Genomic DNA, 27,111 nt, shown 5'->3' with positions numbered 1-27,111 from the left:
GGCTCAAACTCACGAATCGTGAGATCATGACCTGAGCCGAAGTTGGACGCTTAACCGACCAAGCCACCCAGGCGCCCCTATTTTTGTTTTTTGCATATAAACTCCAAAGAGCAAATAGCCACCAAGTTAATAACAGTAGCTAACTTTTCTTGAACACTTAAGTGGTAAGCACAATTGAGAACTCTATAGGGATTAGTTTGTTTAATCCCCATGACATCCCTGTGAAGTATTATTATCCCTATTTTAAAATTAAATAAATAGGAAAAGGGAAGTTAATAACATGCCCAAGGTGAAGCAATTAGGAAGTGGCACAGCCAAGATTCACACTCAGAGAACAGGACTTTGGAGCATAAGTTCTTAACCACCAACTGGTATTGGTCCCCTTTAGTTTGGTTTTCCACCCCAACCCTGTACTTTAATGCCACTGAGCTCTCGCCATTTCCCCATCATGCATCCCTCCCCAGTTCCTAAACCTTTCTGGACTTTGAAGGCCCAAGTCCTACCTTATCATGTGTTCTAAAGCCCACACTCAAGTGTTTTCTCTGAACGCCTATTTTTACTCTTAAAACTACATTTTATCTTTTAAGGGCAGAAATCAAACGTGACCTCAAATTCCCTTATATTTCTTATGTTGAATAGCACCAGACTGGGCACAAAGACTCAAGTAATTTTTCAAGACCTAAAAGCCATCACTATTCTCTAGAACTGTTCCAGCCAGTCAGTAGCCACTAGCCACCTGTGGCTACTGAGTACTTCAAATGTGGCTGGTGAAACTGAGAAACACAATTTTTAATTTTAATTAATTTAAATGGAATGATGGGTTCTTGGTTTCAATAATAGAAAACTATGTCTGGAAAAAGTTGAGTATGTGAATCTACTTTTTCCAACTGTAAATTTTAGGGTATCTAAATACAGATCAATTATTTCTATTGTAAGTTTAGCACCCAAACTCAAAGTGTAAAACATACACCAGATTTCAAAAGACTTAGTAATAAAAATGAATGTAAAATATCTCTATTAATACTTTTACAATATTGACATGTTGAAATGATCCTATTTTAGATTAGGTTTCTTTTTAAATTTTTAAAATATGGCTACTGAACGTAAAGCTACATGTGTAGCTCACGTAATATTTTTATTAGGACTGCTTTATGACAGAAGACATTTGAAATCAGCTCTCCTCCTAACCAAGTGATGCCTTTCGAGGGGTGCAAATTTTGAGATAAGGGAACTTGCTGCTTGCTCCAGTCCTGTCAAGAAGAGTTCCATACATCCTAATGGACCTGGAGTGCACCACAACATGGTAAGAATGTACCTTAGATTTGGTAGGAATAGCAGTGAAATTTCCTTTAAAGCACATGTTGGATTCAGTTGAGTTTTCACAGAAGTTCTTTTTTTGCCGCATGCCTCTCAGAGGCTCACATACAGAACTACCTTAACCCAAACAGTGTGAACTATTTTCAGAAGTAGTGATGGGTGGACTTCTCTAAACAGTTCAACTCTCCATGAGCTGGTAGTGCCATTAACTCTGTTATAAGTAAAATTACTGATCCTTTTCCTCTTTTCATCAGAATATATTAGTTCACTGCATTCTAATGGTAATTCTACTGATAGTGCTTTTGATACTTAAAAAAAAAAAAAAGGAATCCATACCATTTAACTCAAAAAGTAGATATAAACAACAATAATCTCTATTTCAAAATGTGCATAGTAAAGTAAATGATTAGGTATTTCAGGGAAAAAAAATTGGAAGCAGAGTCTGTAAGAAAAATCTTTTCTTAGGTTCTATTATCTTAGGTTAAGAAAAAAAAAAGTTTTCTAAGACTGCACAGAAATAATGCAGAAAACCCCAACTCTTTTTTACAAATGGAAAAACACATAATTGAAACTAAATCTTCACATATACCGGATAGAGCAATCTGCAATGTATTTTTAGTAAATCAAACTTCTGCTGCTTCTATCAGAACCCCAAAAGCTCAGTTCGGCATAAAGAGAATTCTAGAAGTGATTCTTTATTTGCCTGTTGTGTATATCTCAATAATTTCATACTGCCATGCTTCAGAGAGACAGGAACATTAGCTGCCTCTTTATTCTAAATTGCACAGGCAAAATTATGTACTTGTAACTCAGTGTAATTGGTCTTTATTTCCAAAATGTCATTCTTGTCTAACATAAGTGTAATCCAATTCAGCATTCACTGAACTTTGTATGCCAAATACTTTGCTGGGCCCCTAGAGAGACAAAGGCCAGAAAAGCTAGTACTGACCCCTCAAAAATTTTATTAATCTAAAAAGAAGATAGCCATGTAAATAAATAACTACAGCTTAGTTTTATTACAGGAAAAAAAATTCATGCATAAAGAACACAGCTCAAAAAGAAAAAAAAAAATCACTTCTCTCTAGGAGAAGGAATTGCTCAAGAAGGAAAGAACGTATTAGCCATGTTTTAGAAGATGAAGAGGAGCTCATTGGACAGGCAAAATAGGGTGGGATGGAGATGAAGGAAATTGTTCCCAACAGATGAAGCACAGCATGTCACTGAAGCATGACAGAACACACTTTGTTCAAGATGCCCTATTAGAAGGTCAGATTTAAGAAAGTTAAATGCAAATGATTAGGTACAGCATTAGACAAAGCCCCTTTTTTAAAAAAACTAACCCCAGTTCTTCATCACCCGCCCCCCCCCCCCCCCACTCCAAGTTCCATGCCTTTCCCATATAACTGCAGTCTCTCTCAGTAATAGGTCAGAATACATTTCCCAGATCCTGGTTCAGCCATGTGACTTGCTTTGAGGAAAAGAATGAGGCTAAAATGGTGGTTTTGAGCTAGACCTTAAGAGGCCTTGACTGTTTGCTCTCTTGTACCTCTGTCATTAACATGAGAAACACTTGCCAGGGCTACCCTACTGGTCCCTGGAAGATGAGAGAAAAGTGGAATGAACTCTAACCACCTTTCCTGACCCACAGATCAACCCAGCTTTGATTAGCAAAACCCCCACAATCAACCCATATATCCACATCCCCGAGTATAAATTGTTTTATACAACTGGAGTCATTTGTTTTGCAGCATTATTGCAGCAATAGCAAACCAATGTAGCCATAACAGTGAACTTGGATTTTATCATGTGAATGACAGAAAACTATAAACAATTTTAACAGATAACTAAATTGTTTCAGAAACAATTGGCTTCAGCAACAAAGTGGAGGACAGAGATGGAAAGAGGATGGTGGGAGAGGTAGTGGCAAAGAAGTTATTTTAATGGGCCAACCCCAAGAGTATGCAGATCTGAACCAAGGCAATGGCAGTGGAAATGGAGTAGAAAAGACAGACTGGAGAGAGATTTAAAAGGGAGAATTGATAGAAAAAAAGAGAAGGGAGCATTTTTGTCTACACTACTCCATCCCAACCTGGCTTGGAATAGTTGGTGGATCAACAGGTACTAGTAGGAAATACAAAACAAAGATCAGATTGGCCACTGAGTGCTGGGGTAGGGGTAGGAAATAGGAGTATTTAGTTTTAGATACATGATGCCTGAAAAACCTGTAAGCATCTAGACAAACATTCTGAAGGTAAAGAAAGATTCTGCTCTGGAGATTGGGGATGAGGTCTCATCTAGGTATATACTACTCAGAAACCATTAGCATACAAATGGTGGCTTCCCCATGGGTGCAGATGGAGAGATGATGGCTTAAGAGAAGGATAGGTGCTCAGATGTTGGCTGTTGCAGGGAAGTCAAAGGAAGGACTGAGAAATGTTCTTTTGATTTCTCTATCCTGTTACCCCTAAGAGAAAAACTCTTTTTACAAATGGACAGAGGTAGCCTGGGCCCCATTGAACTCACTGTGTATTCAATAACCCACAACTGGGAAATTCACAGTATAGTTGCTTTGAATCAGATCACTACTTTGCACCAGGTCAGGGCAGCATAATTCTGAGAACAGTCAACAGATTTACCCTGAACACTTATTTTGGGAATTCAATATCATCTGTACTATATCCCAAAAAGGCCATTATCCATGATCTCATGAAGTGCACTGGCAAAATCCAACATGCAGAGATCTCACCAAAATTGTTTTTCTGAGAGTAATGCACTGCACTTCAGAAACATTTTCTGATTTATAGGCATGACACATATGAAAAACCAAGAAAATAAATTCTCCCCAGCTCTTATTCTTAAGTGCCCGTGTACTCAATTTCTCTTCAGTGTGCTCTATGCATGACATTTTCCTCCCAATAAGTTATGGCTTATTTCTGTCTCTTCATCAGGATACACTGTGATGATTCTAGGAAACATGCCAGGTATTGATGGCTTGTCTGGCAAATGATATCCACACAGCAAAGATATGGCAACATGAATATAAAATAAAACCAGTATGGCTGTTTGGATTGTTAGATATTTATACAGGACAGACCCTGGCTGTGGCTTTTAATAGGAAAGTAGTTCTAGGCCATGCAAGAGAACTCAAAGTACCCTCCTCTTTTATGGCCCTCTTTTTTATTTTTTATTTTTTTGCCATGTAACCCTATTCTCCTGGCCACAAGTGATTGAATCAGGGTAATACCTGAACTGAAGAAAACACTCTATAGGTTGGCAAGTGGCCTGTGAAGTAGTTTAGCCCTAGAGAACTCAGCCCAGAAGGAATACAATATATCCGCTAATGACTAGCTAATCATACTCTTTATGATGGTGGTGGTAGAAGGGTAGTCATGTGCTTGAGGCATACAGAGTTAGTTACAGCTGGAGCAGAGAGCAGACACAGAGGATTCCCTAACAGTGAGCAATTGAAAATTGAGTAAGAGACACCCAGTTCTGAAAGACCATTAAGTGCTCTTAAGCCAAGGACTACAAGTAGACTGCTGGGGGTGTTTCTAGTCCCAAGTGATGGGAATGATGGCCCAATTTTCTGTGAAGCCTATGTTTTCCGAGATTTTGTTGTTGTTGCTGTCTTTCATGGTTCTGTAAATCTTTCCAAACAAAGGCAACCTGAACATCCCTAATAGTTGAAACTCAAAAGTATCTCATACAATTTTATATTACTTCCAAATTATGAGTGAAAAATGTCAAAATACAGGTGTGCCTGGGTGGCTCAGTGGGCTAAGCGTCTGACTTAGCTTCAGGTCATGATCTTACTGTTTTTGAGTTAGAGCCCCGCGTCGGGCTCCGTGCTGACAGCTCAGAGCCTGGAGCCTGCTTCACATTCTGTGTCTCCCTCTCTCCCTGTCCCTCTCCTACTTGTGCTTTTGCTCACTCTCAAAAATAAACAAACATTTAAAACAAACAAAAAATTATTTTAAAAATGTCAAAATACATTAATTAGATTGCCTACAAATGTCAGTCATTCAATCAACAATATGTAGTAATTACCTGCTATGTGCCAGACGTGAACTAGCATTAGGAATTTAATAGTGAACAAGATTGACATGACTCCTGACTGTATGGTGCTATAGTCCAGCCTGGAATACTTAGACCGCTTGGCTCTTAACATGTACTATATGGACAGATCTAAACTTAACAGGTCTCAGAAGCTTGTGATCTACATTTTCTTTGAATATTCATGGTTTTCTAAATGTATCACATTTACAAGGGTGTGGCATATGCTAACACTTTAGGGATACAACATTTACATTAGAATAAAGTTTAGTTCAGAGGTTTTAAAGATTTACTGTATTTGGAAACAAAGCAAATGATAGAAAATGGGGCTAACAAAGCTTTTAACTATTAAGTAGAACATGGCCACTGAGTAGAGCCAGAAGGACAGTAACAAGATGAGGCTTGCAGAAATCAACAAAAAAGAATAAGGTGATGACATTTATATGCCAGTATTTTGCAACAGTGGTAATGTGCCACCTACAAATCAAAGTGAGCCCCCGAAGTAAAAAGGCCATTTTTCTTCGTCCTCAGTAAAAGATAAACTGAAAATTAATGGCATGGATTGCCCAAGATAACAAGGCTAACAAAGATATAGGTGATTCATTAACCCAGATTGAAGAAAAATGGAGAAGATGGAATCTGGTGCTTGGTGAAATTGAAATGTCAAGGAATGGACATTGATACATCCTGCTGGGAACTCGATAGTCAAGCAAAAATTTTTAATGCTGTATTTCTTAGATCACCTAAAATTAAGAGTAAATATATTTCCAGTGAAGGTAAGATGGTCCAGTGAGAGTGGAGAATTTTAGGAACACTGTTAAGGTCTTCAAAGTTTCTCAGATTCTCTAGCTATTATTTTATTTGGAGTATCAGAGGACTGATGCTCTTTATATTCTACCATTCACATTTTTTCAGGCTGTCTCTTCAAGATTCCCAAATCCCTGAACACCTGAACTTGTACTTGCTGTAAGAGGTAGTTTGATTGCTATAGTACTGCTATCGAGATTATCTCTTACTGTCTTCAATTCAATGGATTGCAGTTTCAATGCCTGCAGTTCTTTAAGGAAAGAACACAGATGACTTTAGAAATTACAGATGGCATAACTACAGCTACCAAAGATAATTTTAATTACCTCAAAATTTTATTTACCTAATTTTATACAAATTTGCAAATTAATAAAAGTGGGTATTATGGAAAATATCAAGTATAAAATGGAGTTGAGAACAGGTAGAGAACCAGACTAGACCAATCATCATCTAAGAAATACAATAGCCAGGGTGCCTGGGTGGCTCAGTCAGTTAAGTGTCTGACTCAGTTTCAGCTCAGGTCAGATGTCACAGTTTGTGGGCTTGAACCCTGCATTGGCCATTGTGCTGGCAGTGTGGAGCCTGCTTGGGATTCTCACTCTCCCTCTCTCTCTTTCAAAATAAATAAACTTAAAAAAAAAAAAAAAAAAAAGCAATAGAATAGCCAAAGATCTACTCCTAAAGAGTTACCAGACCCAGAAGACTTTACAAGTTTACATGAGAATTCTACAAAACCATCAAAGAACAGATGATTTCTTTGTTATACAAGCTTCCCAAAGCGCAAAAAAAAAAAAAAAAAAAAAAAAAAAAGGATAAAAGCTTCACATTTCATTCTGAGACCAACATAATCCTGATAACAAACCAAAATGGAAAGTACTGTCTCTGTCTCCCCTTCAAAAAAAAAACCCACAAGAAACAACTCAAATTTATAAACATAGAAGCAAAAATCCCAAATACAGTATCAGCTCAGAATATGGTAGTGTGGTAAAGGAATATATTACATCATGACTAAGAGAATTTATTGTAGGCATACACAACTGCTTCAAAATAATGAAGTCTATTTTTTTAGAACATTAAAAAAAAAAGTTTATTTAACTTTAGAGAAAGAAAGAGCAGGGGAGGGGCAAGGAAAGAAAGAGAAACCCAAACAGGCTCCCATCTGTCAGGCCAAAACTCAAAACAGGGCTCAATCTCACTAACCCTGAGATCATGACCTGAGCCAAAAATCAAAAGTCAGACACTCAACCAACTGAGCCACCCAGGAGCCCCTATGAAGTCTATTAATACAAATCACCACACTATCCATTTAAAGGAAATAGAAACCAAATGATCATCTTAGGCTGAAGAGTACACTTGACAAAATTTAATTCCATCCCTATCAAAATGTCAAAGAAAGCTGAGAGTAAAACTTCCTTATAGAGAATTCTACGTAACACTACAGCAAGCATCACACCTAATCGTGAAACATTCAAAGCAAGAATTTCCTTGAAAGTAAAAAAACAAGAATACTTCCACCACTGCTATTCACTATTTAAGGTTTTAGTTAACACACATTGAAACAGGAAGAAACCTAAAATACAAGTCAATGGAAAAGAAGAAACAAAACCTATTTCAGAAGTTATGGTTAAACTATTAGAACTAATGAGGAAATTCAATATAAGATCAATATTTGAAAAGTTAATAGTTTCTAATACTCCAACAATAGCCAGTTAGAGAATATTAGGGGAAGGAGATCCATTCACAATAGCAACAAAACCATCACATCACTTAGAAGTAAATCTAATGAGGGGTGCCTGGTTGGCTCAGTCGGTTGTGCATCCGACTTCAGCTCAGGTCATGATCTCGCAGTTTGTGAGTTCGAGCCCTGCGTCGGGTTCTGTGCTGACAGCTCGGATCCTGGAGCCTTCTTCAGATTCTGTGTCTCCCTCTCTCTCTGCCCTTCCCCCACTTGTGCTCTGTCTCTGTCTCTCAAAAATGAATGTAAAAAAAAAAATTAAAAAAAAGAAGTAAACCTAATGAAAAATGTTAAAGACTTACATGGAAAAAAACAATGACAGAAAAGAAGACAAGATAGCTAGAGAGACAGACAATGTTTCCTGGATAGGAAACCCCAGTGTTTTGAAGAGAAGGTTTTTCAATCTACAAAATCAATGCAATCTCAATCAAAATCTCCAAAAAATTTTTAAATGGAATATTTTGATTACAAAAGTTTACATGCAACACTAGAATGACACAACATAGTGAAAGGCTTACACGAACAGCACAGTGAAAACTATTAACTAACGAATGGCCTCTTCAAGGCTTGCTTTTCATGCTCACATAATAAAAGATAGTAGCTGGGATGACTGTGTGACTCGGTTAAGTGACTGACGCCTGATTTCAGCTCTGGATCAGGTCATGATCTCATGGTTGTGAGATTGAGTTCCATGTCAAGCTCCACGCTGGGAGTGGAGCTTAAGATTCTCTCTCTCTTCCTCTGCCTCTGGAATGGTCTTTCCCTCTCTCAATCTCTCGCTCTCTCTCAAAAAGAAGAGGTAACAAGAGGAAACAAAGAAAGGAGAGAGGGGAGAGACGGGGAGAGAGATAGAGATAGAGATAGAGAGAGAGAGAGAGAGAGAGAGAGATAGAGAGAGAGATAGAGAGATAGAGAGAGAGATAGAGAGAGAGATAGAGAGAGAGAGATAGAGAGAGAGAGAGATAGAGATAGAGATAGAGAGAGAGATAGAGAGAGAGAGAGAGAGATAGAGAGAGAGAGATAGAGAGAGAGAGATAGAGAGAGAGATAGAGAGAGAGATAGAGAGAGAGATAGAGAGAGAGATAGAGAGAGAGATAGAGAGAGAGATAGAGAGAGAGAGAGAGAGGTAGAGAGAGAGAGAGAGATAGAGAGAGAGGTAGAGAGAGAGAGAGAGAGAGAGATAGAGAGAGAGATAGAGAGAGAGATAGAGAGAGAGAGAGAGAGAGATAGAGAGAGAGAGAGAGAGAGAGAGAGAGATAGAGAGAGATAGAGAGAGATAGAGAGAGATAGAGAGAGATAGAGAGAGATAGAGAGAGATAGAGAGAGAGAGAGAGAGAGAGAGAGAGATAGAGAGATAGAGAGATAGAGAGATAGAGAGATAGAGAGAGAGAGAGAGATAGAGAGATAGAGAGAGAGAGAGTGAGTCATTGTGGGGGAATGGCAGAGATGAATGCCTGCACAATTTAAATCCTCTCTCACACCTAGTCCTCCTTTCTTTTGTTCAGCACCTATACACGAGTTCTCTAAATTCAGTGCACTATATGACTGTTTTGTACTTGTATTTTAAGAGAATGTATCAAAGACCCTAGAATTTTGCAACTTTTTGCATCAGTCTCTGCATCTCACACTTAAGCTTCTGAGTACATTTAAATACATGATTGCTTAGAATTAAAACAGGTAATACCCTGTCTCCTTTGACACTCAAAAATTCAAAGAAATTTGACCTGATGCCTTGGTGTCACATCAGCTAGAAAATACAAAACACAAATAAATGCTGAAAGAAAACATTTCCAACACTCCCCAAAACACACTGGTTTACAAGAGCACTGTTGCCAAAATTAGAAAAATCCATTACGTTTTTAAAATCTAATTTAAAAATACTTTGTCTTACCAATTTCACTGAACATATACTTTTCCACTTTTAAATTTAATAATTTCTGTGTGTTCTCCAATAGCAAAAAAAAAAAAAAAAAAAAGAATAGTAGAAAAAGCTATCGCTTCTTTTTTGACTACTTTTTTTGAATAATTTTTATTTAATGTTTATTTTTCACAGAGAGAGAGAGAAGAGAGTGTGAGCAAGGGCAGGGCAGAGACAGACAGAGGATCCAAAGCAGGCTCTGTGCTGAGAGCAGAGAACCCGATGCAGGGCTCCAACTCAGGGGCCTTGAGATCATGACCTGAGCCGAGGTACGATGGTTAACCAACTGAGCCACCCAGATGCCCCTTTTTTGACTACTTTTTAAAAGTCAGTTGTCCCCCCAAATTTGCCAGTTTTCTTTCATCAGTCTACAGGCACTCTCTGGGCAAGACCAAGCTTCAAGTATTCCCCACAAGCTAAACAGCTTCCCTATTTACAATTCTGCACCATTCACCCTTTCCCCTGAACTCTATACCACCTACTATCTACACCCATTAGGACAGCCTAAAGGTCCTTTCTCAAAAAAGTAAATCAATAGCATTTCCTTCATTTCCTAAAAACCTCTGCTCCTTTCCTGCCTTTCCTTTCTTGGAGATATATCATCATTCCCTATTCATTCATACAGTATCTATCAAGCACCTGCTATGCACAATCACTGTTCTGGATGTTTGAAACCACAGTGACCAAAACAAAGATCCCAGTCTTCAAGGGCCTCCTATTCTGAGAGCTGGTAGATAATAAATTAAGTGATATGGTATATTAAAAGTTAGGAATAAATAGAACAGAGTGAGACTTGAGGAAGGGCTTTTTTTTTTTAATGTTTATTTTTGAGAGAAAGCAAGTGTGAGCAAGGGAGGGGCAGGGGGGCAGGCAGAGGATTTGAAATGGGCTCTGTGCTGACAGCAGAGAGCCCCATGAAGGGTCTGATCTCAGGAACCATAAGATAATGACCTGAGCTGAAATCAGAGGCTTAACCAACTGAGCCACCCAGGCACCCTGAGGAGATAGACCTTGTAGATGTAACCTGAAGGTGTTAAAGGCAGTTAGCATGTGGATATCTAAAGAAAGACTGTTTCAGACGAAGAGAAGAGTCCGTGCAAAGGCCCAAAGCACGAACATTCCCTTGTATACTTGAGAAGAGTAACTTGCTAGAACATAGTAAATGGGGGAGGCAGGGGAATAGGTGGGGTGAAGGGAGTAAGATGAAGAGAGAAGATGGAGGGCCATATTATATGGAGCCTTAAGGGCTAATGGAGGGACTTTGACCATTGCATGCCTTTGAGCAGAGACATTATGTAATCTTATCTTTAAAAAGTTCACTGACTGCTCTGTGGAAATTAGACCTTAGTGAGGCAAGACCATATCCTACAAGCTAGTTAGTAGGTGATTACTACAATCCAGCTAAGAGCTAGTAATAGCTTGGAATGCCATCATCTCTCTTACCCAAGCTGGGAACCTGAAAGAATTCCTCCTAGGCATTCCCCTTTCCCATTTCCCAAATCATTTCCTCACCCTCCCAACACACATACCTGGATTCTATTTCCAAATAGCAACCATGCCCTCCACCTCTTACCACAGCCTCCATTCAGGCTTATCTGGACCACTGAGATGGCCTCCTAACTGGCCTTCCTGTCTCTGACTTACCCCTTAGTCTATCAGCCAGGATATCCTTCTGATCACAGGGAACCTTAGTCTGGGATATATACACAGACTTCACTAGGTCTATGATACTGAGAAAAGTACATTTTCAGTAAAATCTAACTGAAATTTAGTATTTTCTTTGATTATGAATGTAAGAAACAACCATAGTATTAGAACCCATGATGTCATCAATAGTAATTACAGATATTTTCATATCACATTATAGTTGAAACCTACATCTCAACATCATCTATAATTATTACTTCGAAATTATGTTATTAGATCTACCGCTAGATCTTTTTGAAAATGTGCTAATGGTGGGGTGCCTGGGTGGCTCAGTCAAGCCGAATTTGGCTCAGGTCATGATCTCATGGTTCATGAGTTTGAGCCCAAGTTGAGCTCTACGCTGACAGCTCGGAGCCTGGAGCCTACTTTGGATTCTTTGTCTCCCTCTCTCTGCCCCTCTGCCACTCATGCTCTGTCTCTCGGTCTCTAAAAATTAAATAAACATTACAATTTTTTTTCTACTTTAAGAATAAAATGTGCTAATGGACAAATATCATAATTAAGAAATATTTGTATTTCAATATTATAGGATTTCTTAAATTTTATTTTTGAGAGAGAGAGAGAGAGAGAGAGAGAGAGAACACTCAAGCAGGGAGGGGAAGAGAGAGGGGGAGACAGAGAATCCCAAGCAGGCTTCTCATTGTCAGCACAGAGCCTGATGCGATGCTCAAACTCACAAACTGAGATCATGACCTGAGCTGAAATCAAGAGTCAGTCGCTTAACCAACTGAGCCACCCAGGCACCCCATGGATTCTTTTTTTTGTTGTTTTCAATAATTATTTTGAGAGAGAGAGAAAGAGAGAACAGGAAGAGGGAGGTAGACACAGGGTCCAAAGCAGGCTCTGCAGTGACAGCAGATGCAGGGGTTGAACTCACCAACTATGAGATAATGACCTGAGCCAAAGTCACATGCTTAACTGACTGAGCCACCCAGGCACCCCACCATTAGCACATTTTCAAAAAGATCTAGCGGTAGATCTAATAACTATCATAATTTCAAAGTAATAATTATAGATGATGTTGAGATGTAGGTTTCAACTGTAATAAAACCAAGAGTCAGACACTTAACTGCCACCCAGGCACCCCTCTATGTATTTTAATTTATACATTTAAAATTATTATTCCTTGGAATTTATAGGTTTTACCAAACTTCCAAAGGGGTTCAAAGCCAGAGGGGTTACAACCCCTGTTCTAATCCTATCTAATCTATTCAGATCTGATCTTAATACTTCCATACTTTTGAAATCCTCAGGTGGCTTGCCAGCACACAGGATAAAGTCCCAAATTGTAACAGTGCTACAAATTTTTCCATGTCCTCACTTGGCTAACTTTTCCTGCTTTATCTCAAGTCATTCGTCCTCTCCCTCATTCTACATTCTGACCACCCTTGACTCCTGCTGCTCCTGGCACTTGGGCCTTTCATTCCTCTGGGCATTTGTTCCTTATATTCCCTTTTCCTGCAAGGCCTACCCAACCCTGGAAAACTCCTACCCCATCTTCAAAATTCATCCTTCTCCAGCATCGCTTCCTCTCAGGCCAAATTAGTTTTCTGTTCATTCACATGTCCACTGCACATCAACAGGTGTTTTCACATCCTATGGCCATCTTGGTTGACCTGCTTGCGCCTCTCTTGCTCAACAGTAGCACCTCATGGAAAAAGACTATCTTTATTACGTTGGAATGTCTAGAAGGCTTTAGCAGATGCTTCATAAATGGCTAGTTGATTTCAACTAAATAGTTCTTTAAGAAAATTGATCTGCGGGATGCCTGGATGGCTCAGTCGGTTGAGCGTCTGACTTCGGCTCAGGTCATGATCTCACAGTCTGTGGGTTTGAGCCCCGCGTCTGGCTCTGTGCCAACAGCTCAGAGCCTGGAGCCTGCTTCCGATTCTTTGTCTCCCTCTCTCTCTGCCCCTCCCCTGCTCATGCTCGGTCTCTCTCTGTTGCAAAAATAAATAAAAACATTAAAAAAAATTTTTTTAAAGAAAATTGATCTGAGATTATGACATGTCTTTCATTTATTTTATTTTTATTTTTTTATTAATATATGAAATTTATTGTCAAATTGGTTTCCATACAACACCCATTGCTCATCCCAAAAGGTGCCCTCCTCAATACCCATCACCCACCCTCCCCTCCCTCCCACCCCCCATCAACCCTCAGTTTGTTCTCAGTTTTTAACAGTCTCTTATGCTTTGGCTCTCTCCCACTCTAACCTCTTTTTTTTTTTTTTTTTCTCCTTCCCCTCCCCCATGGGTTTCTGTTAAGTTTCTCAAGATCCACATAAGAGTGAAACCATATGGTATCTGTCTTTCTCTGTATGGCTTATTTCACTTAGCATCACACTCTCCAGTTCCATCCACGTTGCTACAAAAGGCCATATTTCATTCTTTCTCATTGCCACGTAGTATTCCATTGTGTATATAAACCACAATTTCTTTATCATGTCTTTCATTTATAAGAACACGATCAAATATACCTCAAAATTTTCCCCTCAGTCTTTTTATAATCTTTAGGTTAAGAATCTGAGATTCCTTTTGCCTATAAATTTGCTTGCAAGTCACAGACCAGAAGATATTGGTAATACATATATCTAAGGATTCAGAACCACCGTTAAAAAAAAAAAAAAATCTACAAACTGATAAAAACAACCAATCCAATAAAAAATTGGGCAAAAGATTTGAACAGGAACTTGGAAATGGAGGGTATCCACATGGACAATAAACATATGAAGCAAATTTCAGTAGGGCTTTATATGACTCATTAGGGAAATGAGAATGAAGACACAATGAGAAACTACTATTCCCACCCCAGAAAGGCTAAGATTTAGAAGACTGACAATATCAAGTGTTTTTAAGGATATGGATCTCAAATATTGCTGAGGGGGGCATGTAAAATATGGCATAATCTCTTTGGAAAAATCATTTGTCAGTTTCTACTAGGGTTAAATATGCATTTGCTTTATGATACAGGAATTCTATTTTATCTCTAACAGGAGTGCAAATGTTGTATCATTGGTACATTATATTCATAGCAGCTGTATTCATAATATCCAAAAGATAAAACCACCCAAATGTTTATCAACAAATAGTGACACATTTATATAATGGAATACTACCCATCTATTAAAGAAATAATTGGCTCCAGCAACAAGACAGAGAAATGTCAGATACTATGTTGCAGGAAAGCCTGACAAAAAGAGTTCTATTATATGATCCCATTTATATCAAGTTTAAGAACAAGCAAAAGTAGGGGCACCGGGGTGGCTCAGTTGGTTGAGCGTCTGCCTTGATTTCAGCTCAGCTCATGATCTCATGGTTTGTGAGATCAAGCCCTGCATGAGGCTCCGCATGGACAATTCATAGCTGCTGGAAGTTCTCTTCCCCTCTCTCTGCCCTTCCCCCACGCTCATGGGTATGCTCTTGTACATGCTCTCTCTCTCAAAAATAAACTTAAAAAAAAAGAGCAAAAGTGAAAAATGTTGATGAAAATCAAAATATTAATTCTTCAGGGAATAGAATAAGAAACACACAAGAGAATCTCATGAGGTATAGGAAATAGTCTATCATTTTATCTCAAATATTGCTTATCCAGACATATACATATGTAAAAATTCAAACTATATACTTAAGACTAGTGCACTTTATGCACTTTATCTTTTATTACTAAGTATAATAAATAAACTTGGTCAAATCTGCAGTAGTAGTATCTTCGGAAACTCAAACCATGGCATAACCATTTAGACAGTGGTGTTTTTTTTTTTAATGTTTATTTTTTGAGAAAGAGAGAGACAGAGCATGCAAGTGCATATGCACAAACGACTGGGGTAGGAGCAGAGAAAGAGGGAGACAAAGGATCTTAAGCAGACTCTGCCCTGACAGCCAAGAGCCCAAGGCAGGGGCTCGAACTCACTAACCAAAAGAACATGACCTGAGCTGAAGTTAGATGCTTAACCAACTGAGCTACCCAGGTGCCCCAGGAAATGGTTTTAATATAGTCCAAATAAAACTGCCAGTTGACTCAGTGAAAAGAATAAAGCTATTTTGGTAAATAAAGGGGAGAATGAAAGAAATATTTTCGAAGTAAAAGCACACTACACAAATGCACCATTGTAGCACAATCATGTCCAGCCTTGAACCAATGAGAACCTGAGTTAAGCCAATGGCTTAAGGATCAGCTAATACACCTCTATTTCCTCTCTTCTTTTTTGCATGGGTTTTCACACTGGTAGCACTTGGGACTGAAGAATATTTTATTCCTACTGCAGTCAGGCATGAGATGGAAAAAATATTTTTTTTTAAGTTTTTTTTTACATTTATTTTTGATAGAGCACAAGTGGGGGAGGGTGAGAGAGAAGGAGACACAGAATCTAAAGCAGGCTCCAGGCTCTGAGCTGTCAGCACAGAGCCCGACGCGAGGCTCCATCTCCTGAACCAGGAAATCATGACCTGAGCCCAAGTCAGGTGCCTAAGTGACTGAGCCACCCAAACTACCCTCTAAATTTTTTAATCTACTGAGACTTAAGCTGTGGTCTAACATACGGCCTGTCCTGAAAAATGTCCCATGTGCACTGGAGAAGAATGTATCTTCCATTGTTTGGGGGTAGAGTGTCCTATACGTGTCTGTTAGATCTAGTTGGTTCACTGTGTTGAGTCCTGTATTTCCTTGAGCAGGAGAGGGCAGAGTAATGGATGAAGAGTTGGATATGGAAGAAAGATGGAAGGGAAGGTTGGTTGGAGGGAGCAAACTGGAGGGGTGGAGGATTTAAAGAAAAACAAGAAACCTCATGGCTTGTTAGGATTAATTTTTTATTTGGTGTTGTTACTACTAATAATCACAACTATTAATAATAGTGCAGTTAGCTCAAGCCTGGTCCATAGTAGAAACCTGATACACAATATTTAGGTTTTTTTAATTTTAATGTTTACTTATTTTTGAGAGAGACAGAATCTGAAGCAGGCTCCAGGCTCTGAGCTGTCAGCAGAGCCCCACATGGGGTTCAAACTCACCAACTGAGATCATGACCTGAGCTGAAGTCGGAGGCTTACCTGACTGAGCCACTTAGTATTTTCTTCTAAATTGATGATGACTTGTCTACACAGTGAGTGTACTCCTTCACTGGTTCATCCATTTGTCACACTGTGCTGGGTGATGCTGAGGACATGATAGTGACCAAAATGGCCCAGGTCTCTCCCTCAAGAGGGTTCACTATCCAGTAAACAGAACCTCCCTGACAGACTTGTCCCCAGTGATGACCCAGAGTTGGCAGGGCTGGAATGGGTGAGGTTGGTAGGGTGGGATTAAAAAAAAAAAAAAAACAAAACAAAACAGAAACAAACAACTATACATGAGAAAAGAAATAAGTGTACATTGTGCCATTCTCTATTACTTATTTACTAGATTCAGGGCTTTTTTTTTTCTACCCTTGCTTCATCCAATGGGGCAGTACATATCTTTATCTAAAACCATATACAAAAATTAACACAAAATAGATCAAGGACCTAAATCTAAGACTCAATATAACAAAACTCTTAGGCACAAAAATTAGACAAAACTTCATGATACTGGATTTGACAATGATTCCTTAGATAGGACATTAAAGGCCACAGGAAAAAGAAAAAAATAGGCAAGCTGGGATACATGAAAGTTAAGATACTTTGTGCAAAAGACACTATTCAGAGTAAAAAGACAACCCACAGAATGGGAGAAAATATTTGCAAATCATCTATCTGATAAGAAATTAATATCCAAAATACATAGAGAACTCCTAAAATTCACCAGGAAAAAACCCAAGCAACCCAATTAAAAAATGCGCAAAGGACCTAAATGGACATTTCTCCAAAGATACACAAACGGCCAACAAGCACACGAAAAGATACTCAACATCACTAATCATTAGGGAAATGAACCAAAACCACAGTTAAGATACTGCCTCATACTGAGGTGCCTGGGTGGCTCAGTTGGTTAAGCATCTGACTTTGGCTCAGGTCATCATCTCATGGTTTGGGAGTTGGAGCCCTGCATCAGGCTCTGTGCTGAGAGCTCAGAGCCTGGAACTTACTTCAGATTCTGTGTCTCCTCCTCTGTCCTTCCCTTGTTCACACTGTCTCCCTCCCTCTCTGTGTCTCAAAAATTTTTTGATTAAAAAAAATAAAAGAAAAAAATACCGCCTCATACCCATAAGGATGCTACTATCAAAAAAAGAGAAAACACCAAGTGTTGGTGAGGATGTGGAGAAATTGGAACCTTTGTGCACTGTTGCGGGGAATATAAAATAGCACAAATGCTGTGGCAAACAGCATAGCACTGCCTCTAAAAACAAAAACAGAATTACCGTATGATCCAGCCATTCCATTTTGGGGCATATACTCAAAGGAATTGAAAGCAGGGTTTTGAAGAGGTATTTGTACACCCATGTTCTTAGCAGTATTTCCAACAGTTAACACGTGCAAGCAACCCAGGGCCCTTCAATAGACGAATAAACAAAATATGGTGTATCCGTACAATGGAATACTATTCCACCTTAAAAAGGAAGGGAATCCCGCAATATACTACAACATGGAAGAAACTTGAGGGCATCGTGCAGAATGAAATAAGCCAGTCACAAAAAGACAAATACTGTGTGATCCCACTGAGGTAGTCAGAGTAGTGAACGCCATAGAGACACAGAGTACAGTGGTTGCCAGGGGCGGGGATAAAGTGTTATTGTTAAACGGGTATACAGTCTGAGTTTTACAAGATGAAAGACTTATGAAAATAAAGATGGTTTCATAGTATCAACGTATTTAATACCACTGAACTGTACACTTAAAAATGGTTAAGATGGCAAATTTCCTATGTGTATTTTCCTGTAATAAAGAGAAATAACCCCCCCAGTGAATGTACATGTTGAAAGGGTGAATTATATGGTATGTGAATTTCATCACTAAAGCTGTAAACATACATAAAATGGACTAGAGGGGAAGAAGACTCTTCCTTATAACAGAGGTCATTTGATAAGTATGGAGGCAGTGGTGGTATAATTGGACAATTACCATTTTGCAGCCATCATGAAAAAGATTGGTGTGAACAAGAATGGATGCTAAATTTGGGGAGAAAGTTTGATGAGGAGCAGGGTATTTGTATGAACTCATGGTCTTTCCAAAGATGGCTTGATTCCAAGTGTACAAGTAATAAATATACAGAGAAGAAATAAACAATGACTGGGTGGTTAAAATTGTCATCACCTATTAGATGCAGACTGATCTCATATGACTCCAGATAGGACAATCTGGAGAAAACACAAAATCACCAGTGTAATAATTCCACCCAGAGATGCATAATCTGAATGTAAGTATGAGGAAACACCAGATGAACCAATAGAACATGTAATATAAACAGTCTATAGTCTTCAAAAATGTCAAAGTCATCAAAGATAAACAGCAACTATTCCTGATTAAACGAGACTAAAAGACATGATACAATTTTATAGGGAGGGTAGAATATTATTTGGACAATTGACAAAATTGAAATCATACTGTAGATTAAATTATTCTATCAAGATTAAATTTCTGGAATTTGTTATATTATGGTTATGTAAAAGAACATCCTTGTTCTTAGGAAATATGCACTCAAAGAGCATGATACTTGCTACATATTCTCAAATGGTCCAGAAAAAATAAAACAAGGCAGGGGTGTGAGGGAGAGAATAATAAAGCAGATGTGGTAAATGTGGAAAAACTAGTGAATCTGGGTACAGGGTATACAGAAATTCTCTGTACCATTCTTACAATGTTTCAGTAAGTAAAAGTTTAAATAACAGAGTGTTTGTACCAAGTGCTCATTAAAGACCAAAATGAGATTGTTAATTTCGTTTGCCTTTTGTATGTGAGCCCGAGAGCAGTTTTGTTTTAAGGTAGCCAGGAAAATCTTTGTCCCCAAATCACACTATCTCTCTGCCACAAAAACTTTGTCACCAGAGGGTGGAATCACAGGAAATTTAAGGAAGTTTTCTGGAGTGGAGAAAACCTCAAGGAAGGAGTGGAGTTACCCTGGGAAAGGTGCAGTGAATATTAAATTAGAACAGTAAATAGGACAAATGAAAAATGAACAAAGAAGCTAATCCTTCTGAATGAAACTGGGGTCAATCTTGCTTTCAGCAGGGTGGGTGGTGGGGGGAGTGGGAGGTGGGTACTGTGACTCTACAACCGTAACAGCCTACTCCTTCTAGAGCTTTCTCCTTTCACTGACAGGAGAAAGAGTTCCAACCCCCTCTTCCTCAACAGTGAAGGGAGGCAAAGGCTTTTCTTCCAGGTTCCAAAAGGTGAATCAAGTATACTTTCCATCTAGCCTTGAGAGTGAAGGCTGCCTGATTATGTATCACTCCCCACCAAAAAATACTCCTCACCAGAGTCTTAATCCTTTAAACAAAGCAAAGCCTTTCATTTGTGATAGTCCTCAAATGCAAATAATTGGCCAGTGTAACACAGATATGTAAATGTATTCATGCTAAAGTGTCGTCAGCTAACAATCAGTATGATCCTTAATTGTAAAGAACAACAACAACAAAAAACCCAAAACAAAAACAAACAAAAAACACCACCAAAACAACCAAACAAAAAGGAGCAAAAAGGAGTTGATTTTCTTGTTTTGGAAAAAAGAGGAATTGAGAAAAACCAAAGAAGAAATTACTGGAAGTAAAGAGAGGGAAGAAAGAGGAAATGAGAAGTCCTTACAACCTTTTATAAAATTTGCTAGAAGGTTAGTCCTCAGACTCCTGGTGAACCAAAGCATTTCAGGGGATCATTGTTATTAAATGGTAGGGCACACCTGCTTGCAAGGCACGATTGTTGTTTGTTTATTGTAATCTCTAATAGGACCCAGGTTTTAGAGGATTTTTTCTTTTTATGTTTGTTTTGGGAGAGGGAGAGGGGAAGGGGCAGACAGAGCAAGGGAGAGAGAGAAACCCAAGCAGGCTCTGTGCTGCCAACATAGATCCTGATGTGGGGCTTGATCCCACAAACCATGAGAACATGACCTCAGGCAAAAATCAAGGGTTGGGTGCTTAACTAACTGAGCCACCCAGGAGCCCCTCAGAGGATTTTTTTTGAATCAAGGTGTTGGTGTTAAAATTGCCTCCATTTCTCAATCTGTAAAATGGGAATAGTTACATTTGTAAAATCTACCCCACAAAATTGTTGGGATTGATGAGAGAGTTTCTGTTAAACTGCTTTAGCGAAGAAATATAGCACCAAATTAAAATTATATATTTTTTTCTATTCCAGTTGTCTGAACAAATTCTCTTTTCACTTGAACACTTACATCACCCACCCCAATATTATCCAATTGTTCGCAGATTTCTTAGTTGACCAGTGTTCACAACCTCAACCTCTCCAGGGCCCACCCAAGTAACACAATTCCGTGAAACTGGCTGATGAGAGGGGAGTGCTAGGGAGTGATGAGGAATGGGCCAGTGGAGATAGCACGTCCCGCCTGAGGGTCTTCATGATACAAAATACATCCAGGAAAGTGGGTCAGCTTTGCCTCCTTTAGATGATGTCTAAATTCCCTGTGATTGATTATTTTGAAATTTCACACTTGGCATGGTAACTGGCTTGGAACTCCTCTCCCACTATTTATTAACCTGCATGGCTCTTGCTGGTCACCGATCATTGCAAAATCATTGAACTTTATGAGTAAAGGGGTTACCACTGAATTGAAAAGTTCACATAAAATACTTCATGTATTTGCAGAACTTTGCCCCAGAGCTCGAATTCTGTTTCCTCTCTTAAAGGACCAAGCTACTGGTTACAAAGTGACAAGTTACGGGCTATTTTTCATGGTGACCTTTTATATATTTTTTAAATACTATTTTTTTTTTTTTTTTTTTTGAGAGACAGCATGTGCAAGGGAGTGGCAGAGGGGAGAGAATCTCAAGCAGGCCCCATGCTGTTAGTGCAGAGCCCTACACAGGACTCGAACCCATGACCCTAGTCTCATGACCTGAGCTGAAATCAAGAGTTGGAGACTTAACCAACTGAGCCACCCAGGCGCCCCCACAGTAACTTGTTAACATAATATGTACACATGTTAGGTTCACCTGTTTTAAGTTTGTACCCAATCTCTGCTTTATCTCCCTTGAACATTCCAGCTAACTCTAACCTCATCTGATTACAAAGCTACTTGAGTCCTTTGTCCCGCTTAATCTTTTCAACCTCTTCACCCCACCATGTACCCTCATATACCCCCATCCCCTTCCATTCCCCACTTTCTCCAGACACATACCTATGAAGTCCCATCCATAGGATCCAGAAGCGTTCTCCACCACAGAAGACAAGACTAAGGTCCGAAACTGGAAACAGAAGCTGTGGTGAGTTGCTGCTTCAGGTATAAATAGGCAGAGGGAGGAGTCTGTGGGAGGGTTAGCCCAGAGGGAAGTCCTTAAAGAGACAGGCCTGGGGCCTGGCTTTGGAGGAGGGGGCCCTTGGACTGTCACAGCCTCGCCAGCCCCAAATAGTTTTTTTAATGCTTGATTCCTGATACTGCAGTAAAGTAGCTCGAGCTGGTTTTCATTATTACAATGATAATGATGTCAAATCAGGTTGATATCTGCCCCCAAAGAACTCAGAACTCCAAATTTCTAGAGCTAGTGAGTTGCTGACCAGTCCCTGGCATGCTATATTGCTGGCAGCTGATCCCAAAGAAAGGCAGCAGTGAGGTCAGGTGTTCTCAAGTTCAGAGGCCTGGTCTGAGACTAGCACCTGTAGCAGCTGGAAGATTGCAGCTGTAACCAGTGAAGTTTCTGTTCCTCATGTGTGTGTATTTACATGTTATTTTGGGTCCACAAGGGACAGGCTCCTTGAACCCATATTACAGCTTACTCCTCTGCACCCTCTAGAATCACTTTCTATCACGGCTTCCAAGACCTTCCCTGCTCTGCCTCTGCCAGCATCTCAACTTTATCCCCTACCACGTGGTCCTCTTCCACTAAGGTCCAGCTACCCTGTGTTCTCAATGTAACATATCCTTTAAGTCAAACAAATTCTGTCTCAGGACTTTTGCACTGATTATATCTGCTACTAGAACACACATCCCACTGTTACTGCTCTTTCCTTTCCATAAACATCTGCCTCCCCGTCATTCATTAGCCCACTGATAAGAGTCTTTCTAAGGGATACCCCTGACTTTCCCCTCGATCACCAGACAGTTTTGTTTTCTTCATAGCTACTAACACTACCTGAAATTACTGAGTTGACATGTTTACTTGGGTATTTCTCCAGTCCCCTCCCCTCACTACACTGTCAGAGCCATAAGAGAAGAGTTGGGCCTACATTGCTCATAACATTATCCCTACCTCCAAGATCAATACCTGACACATAGTAGGTGTTTAATGTATGTGCACAGACTAAATGAATGGGATACAGTTAATTCATTGAATAAGTATTATTGTGTACTTGATGCGTGCCAGGCACTGTGTTGAATGCAGCCGAGAGAACAACTAATAAGACAGGCAGAGCCTCCCCCAGGGAGCCTTCCAGTCTAGAAGGGAAGACAATCATTAAAACAGTAATCAATTCATGGAAGATATATCTTAAAAAACAATAAACAAATAAGAAATTGTTTTTTTCACAGATTGCTATGAATGTACATTTCAGAAGTGGTAGTGGGTGATAAATGGTCAGTCACAGAGCCCAGAATTCTCAGGAATCCAAGCCATTTATGAACTGATAAAAGGATATATTCCTGGAAACTTGGTGGGATCCCATAGAGCAAACGACCCATTTCTGGTTCTCAGACTAATTTTCTGCTGAGAAGTCTAATCAAGACTGCCCTATGGCACCAGCACATTTATCAGGATCAGTAAGTTTAATTTGAGAATGACCTTTGAATCCATGTTTCAACATTGAAAGAATTCAGATTTTGGGGATGTCCCAGAGCTCTAGGTGTCTTTTGGAGCTTATAAAAGAGATCTGGCAGGGGTGCCTGGGCGGCTCAGTTGGTTAAGCCTCTGACTTCAGCTCAGGTCCTGATCTCGTGGTTTGTGAGTTCGAGCCCTGCATCGGGCTCTGTGCTGACAGCTCAGAACCTGGAGCCTGCTTCAGATTCTGTGTCTCCCTCTCCCTCTGCCCCTCCCCTGCTCACGCTCTGACTCTCTCTGTCTTTCAATAATAAATAAACGTTAAAAAATAAAAGAGATCTGGCATAAGGCAGGGATTGCAATAGGCCAGTAGGGCTTACAGCTGGGAAAAAGGGTGGAGTGATTCAAAGGCTGAGGGTTGGAATCAGATGGAGACATCCTCACTCAGAGGTCTAGCAGTTGACACAGGCAATTGACTAGGCACACCTCCATATGGTCTGTCACTGCAGTCCCTCTGCACAGGCTTGTTTGGACTTCCTCCCAGCATGGTAGTTGAATTCTGTGAGTGAGGGTCCCATGAGAGCAAGGCAAGAGTGCACAGCAGCTTTATAATCTGGCTAAAGGTCTCATTGTAAGAAGAGCATGTGAGATGGAATTAGTGCAGGCATCTTAAAAAAACATGATCTGCCACAGTGATAGATGTGACTTTCAAAAAATAGCTAAAAGTCATTAAGAGTTAAGTTTGATAAAAAATGTAAATGAGGGGTGCCTGGCAGGCTCAGTCAGTAGAGCACAAGACTCTTGATCTCAGGGTCGTGAGTTCAAGCCCCACACTGGGCATGCAGCCTACTTAAAAAAAAAAAAAAATGTAAAGGGGGCTCCTGGGTGGCTCAGTCTGTTAGGCGTCCGACTTTGGCTCAGGTCATGATCTCACGGCTCATGTGTTTGAGTCCTGCATCAGGCTCTGTGCTGACAGCTCACAGGCTGGGGTCTGCTTGAGTGTCTGTGTCTCCCTCCCTCTCTGCCTCTCCCCTGCTTGTGCTTTGTCTCTCTTAAAAGTACACATTAAAAAAATGTAAATGAGTGAAGCTGTTTTCAATTAAAAAAATGAAGAATATGACCATTAGTTAATAAGAACACTTCCTTCTGTTGGTCACATCTAGTCCAGAATTCAATTTCCAAAGACCTCTTGTGGAACTTTTTTTTGAAGGTTTATTTATTTTGATAAAGCATGAGTAGGGGAGGAGCAGAGAGAGAGAGAGAGAATGCTCAACCAAATGAGTCACCAGGTGCTTCTCTTGTGGCATTTTTTTTTTAATACTTTCAGGTATTCTCTCTCTTTTTTTTTAAAATGTTTGTTTATTTTTGAGAGAGAGAGAGAGAGACAGAGTGCGAGTAGGGAAGGGTCAGAGACAGAGACACAGAATCCAAAGCAGGCTCCCCATGTCAGGCTCAAACTTACCAACCGTGAGATCATGACCTGAGCTGAAGTCGGACACTTAACTGACTGAACCACCCAGGCATCCCTCCTCTTGCAGAACTTTTAAAACAATTGGCATCATTCCCCCAATTACCATGACATATCTGATTAGGCATTGCATTAAGTATATTATCTTCTAGGGGTTTATTTGAGGAACTGACATGTAGGCAGGTAAATTCTTACATTTGGGTTTCCTGGGGAACAAACAAATAGCCTCATCATCTTGTATCACATTTAGTACATAAAGACATCACCAAAAGCTACATTTTGCTTTGGGCATAAGTTCTGAGGTGCTAGCAACAATCAGTGTGTCCTAAATGCTTTCCCAAAGGTTTTCCAAAGCTATATTCTAAGCATTAGTTTTCGGACGTGAGAAATCTTCCTCCTGGAGATTAATAATTAATAATCCCTCTAAGTATTAAAGGGTCTCTACAAAGGAAAATTTTTTGATATTGTTCAGCCAAGTGATCAAAAACCTCCCTTTTCAAGGAGATCCTATTAATATCCCTTGGAACAGGTATACTATGGAAAATATTGCCCTTGTCTTGTCCCTAAAAATGTTTGGAAACAGCAACAACAACTAAAACTACTGTTGGTTTGCCTTTTTGTCCCCAGTGTTCATGTTTAACTTCTGATTAAACAGGTGCTACTTGATATGATTAACCTGGGAGGATGGAGGTCACCTGGGGCCATTTGGTAAAGTCTCATTAATATAACACAGCGGTGCTGCCCAGGGTTGAAGGCTGCTTTCACACACGTGGAATGCAATCTGGGGTATAGACTGTAAAAGAACCACAGAGCTGGAAGAAGGCCTGGAGATCATCTACTTTAATAATCTTAAAGAAGGAAACTGAGGCCTGCCTCTGTTGGACGACTTCCCCAAGAAACTTTGTCAGTGCCAAACCAGAGCTGACAGCCAAATGCATTTTCTTAGAGTAGTTTTTGCAAGTATAAAAAGCACACCTGTATGTCTTAGAGTCTAAGTCTGGATCAGATACCCCCTAGAAGCAAAAACTTGGAGTCAGGCCTTAGGATACTCTGCCATTTATTAGCTGTCTAATTTTAGGCAACTCACTGATTTCCCTTCTCTGAGCATGTCTCATCCAGAAAAGTGAATGATATTGTACCTAGCTGCCCTGGAGGTGGGGGGGGAGGGGTTGTTGTAAGGGTCAAATGAGGTAATGTGCTGCATGGAGGCTTATGCAGATATCGCTGGCAGATTGGTTTGCTTGCTCTCAGCTAGTATGTAGAAATGTGACTCTGGACTCCTCAGTAATTTGATTGGTTTGAGATATTGATAGACTTACCAATGCAGTTAGTCATTTATACTAGCCACACTCTTTTTTACCTCCATGAATGACACAAAATGAATAATTGAGGGTAAAACCTCGAAGCACATTTCCAAAGATTCTTAAAGCTAAAACCTAAGATACCAATGGGGCGCCGGGGTGGCTCAATTGGTTAAGCGTCCGACTTCGGCTCAGGTCATGATCTCGTGGTTCATGGGTTCGGGCTCCGTCTCAGGCTCTGTGCTGACAGCTCAGATTCTGGAGCTGCTTCAGATTCTGTGTCTCCCTCTCTCTGCCCCTCCCAGGCTCGTGCTCTCTCTCTCACAAAATAAATAAACATTAAGAAAAATGTAAAATACCACTGATGTGTCCTCATTGCACTTTAGGAGTTGGAGGCTCTAATGTTGAAAAATTCTAGGCATAGGGAGGCCAGTTAGTCCTCTTGCTAATGTTAGTAGGGCTCAGGCAAAAGTAAAAACAGAGGCCCATATACCATATGTCCCTCAGCTGTACAGTATCCTTACTTTGTGGAGAAGAACACGGTCAGAAGAGAGGCAGCACAGGGGCCTTTCTTGCCTTGGTTTAACAGCACTGTAGCTTGCGAAAATCTCAGTGAAGGGGGACAAATGTGACCAAAGGAATGAAAAGGAGACAGTAACTGAGAAGTTCACATAAGAAACTACTGGGGTAGGGACACCTGGGTAGCTCTGAGCACAGAGCATGCTTGGGATTCTGTCTCCCTCTCTCTCTCTCTCTCTGCCCCTCCCCTGCTTGCTATCTCTCTCTCAAAATAAATAAAAAGAAACTTAAAAAAAGAAAAAAGAAACTACCAAGATAGGGGAGCACAAAAAAGAAAGGCAACAGAATGCCAAATTTTCAATCCTGGGTTATTGATGGGGTCAGGAGGGAACCTACATAGTTAATTTCAGATTTCTTTCAGCATATATGATTTTTCATGACTGAGCAACA

At 39.9% G+C, this 27,111-nt stretch overlaps 1 protein-coding gene across 1 annotated transcript in view; it reads right to left on the bottom strand.

Moving 5' to 3' along the window:
• ATOSA (atos homolog A) overlaps window positions 1-21,876 on the bottom strand; it is a 116,211-nt gene extending 94,335 nt beyond the window's left edge. The window contains exon 1 of the mRNA XM_060618491.2: window positions 21,801-21,876. The gene's annotated coding sequence lies outside the window, so the exon portion shown is untranslated. The remainder of the gene's footprint in view (window positions 1-21,800) is intronic.
• Between the last annotated feature and the right edge of the window lie 5,235 nt (window positions 21,877-27,111).

This window comes from Panthera onca, chromosome B3 (genome assembly GCF_046562875.1).
Source record: "Panthera onca isolate mPanOnc1 chromosome B3, mPanOnc1 haplotype 2, whole genome shotgun sequence".
NCBI lineage: Eukaryota > Metazoa > Chordata > Mammalia > Carnivora > Felidae > Panthera > Panthera onca.
This window is presented reverse-complemented; position numbering and strand designations above follow the sequence as displayed.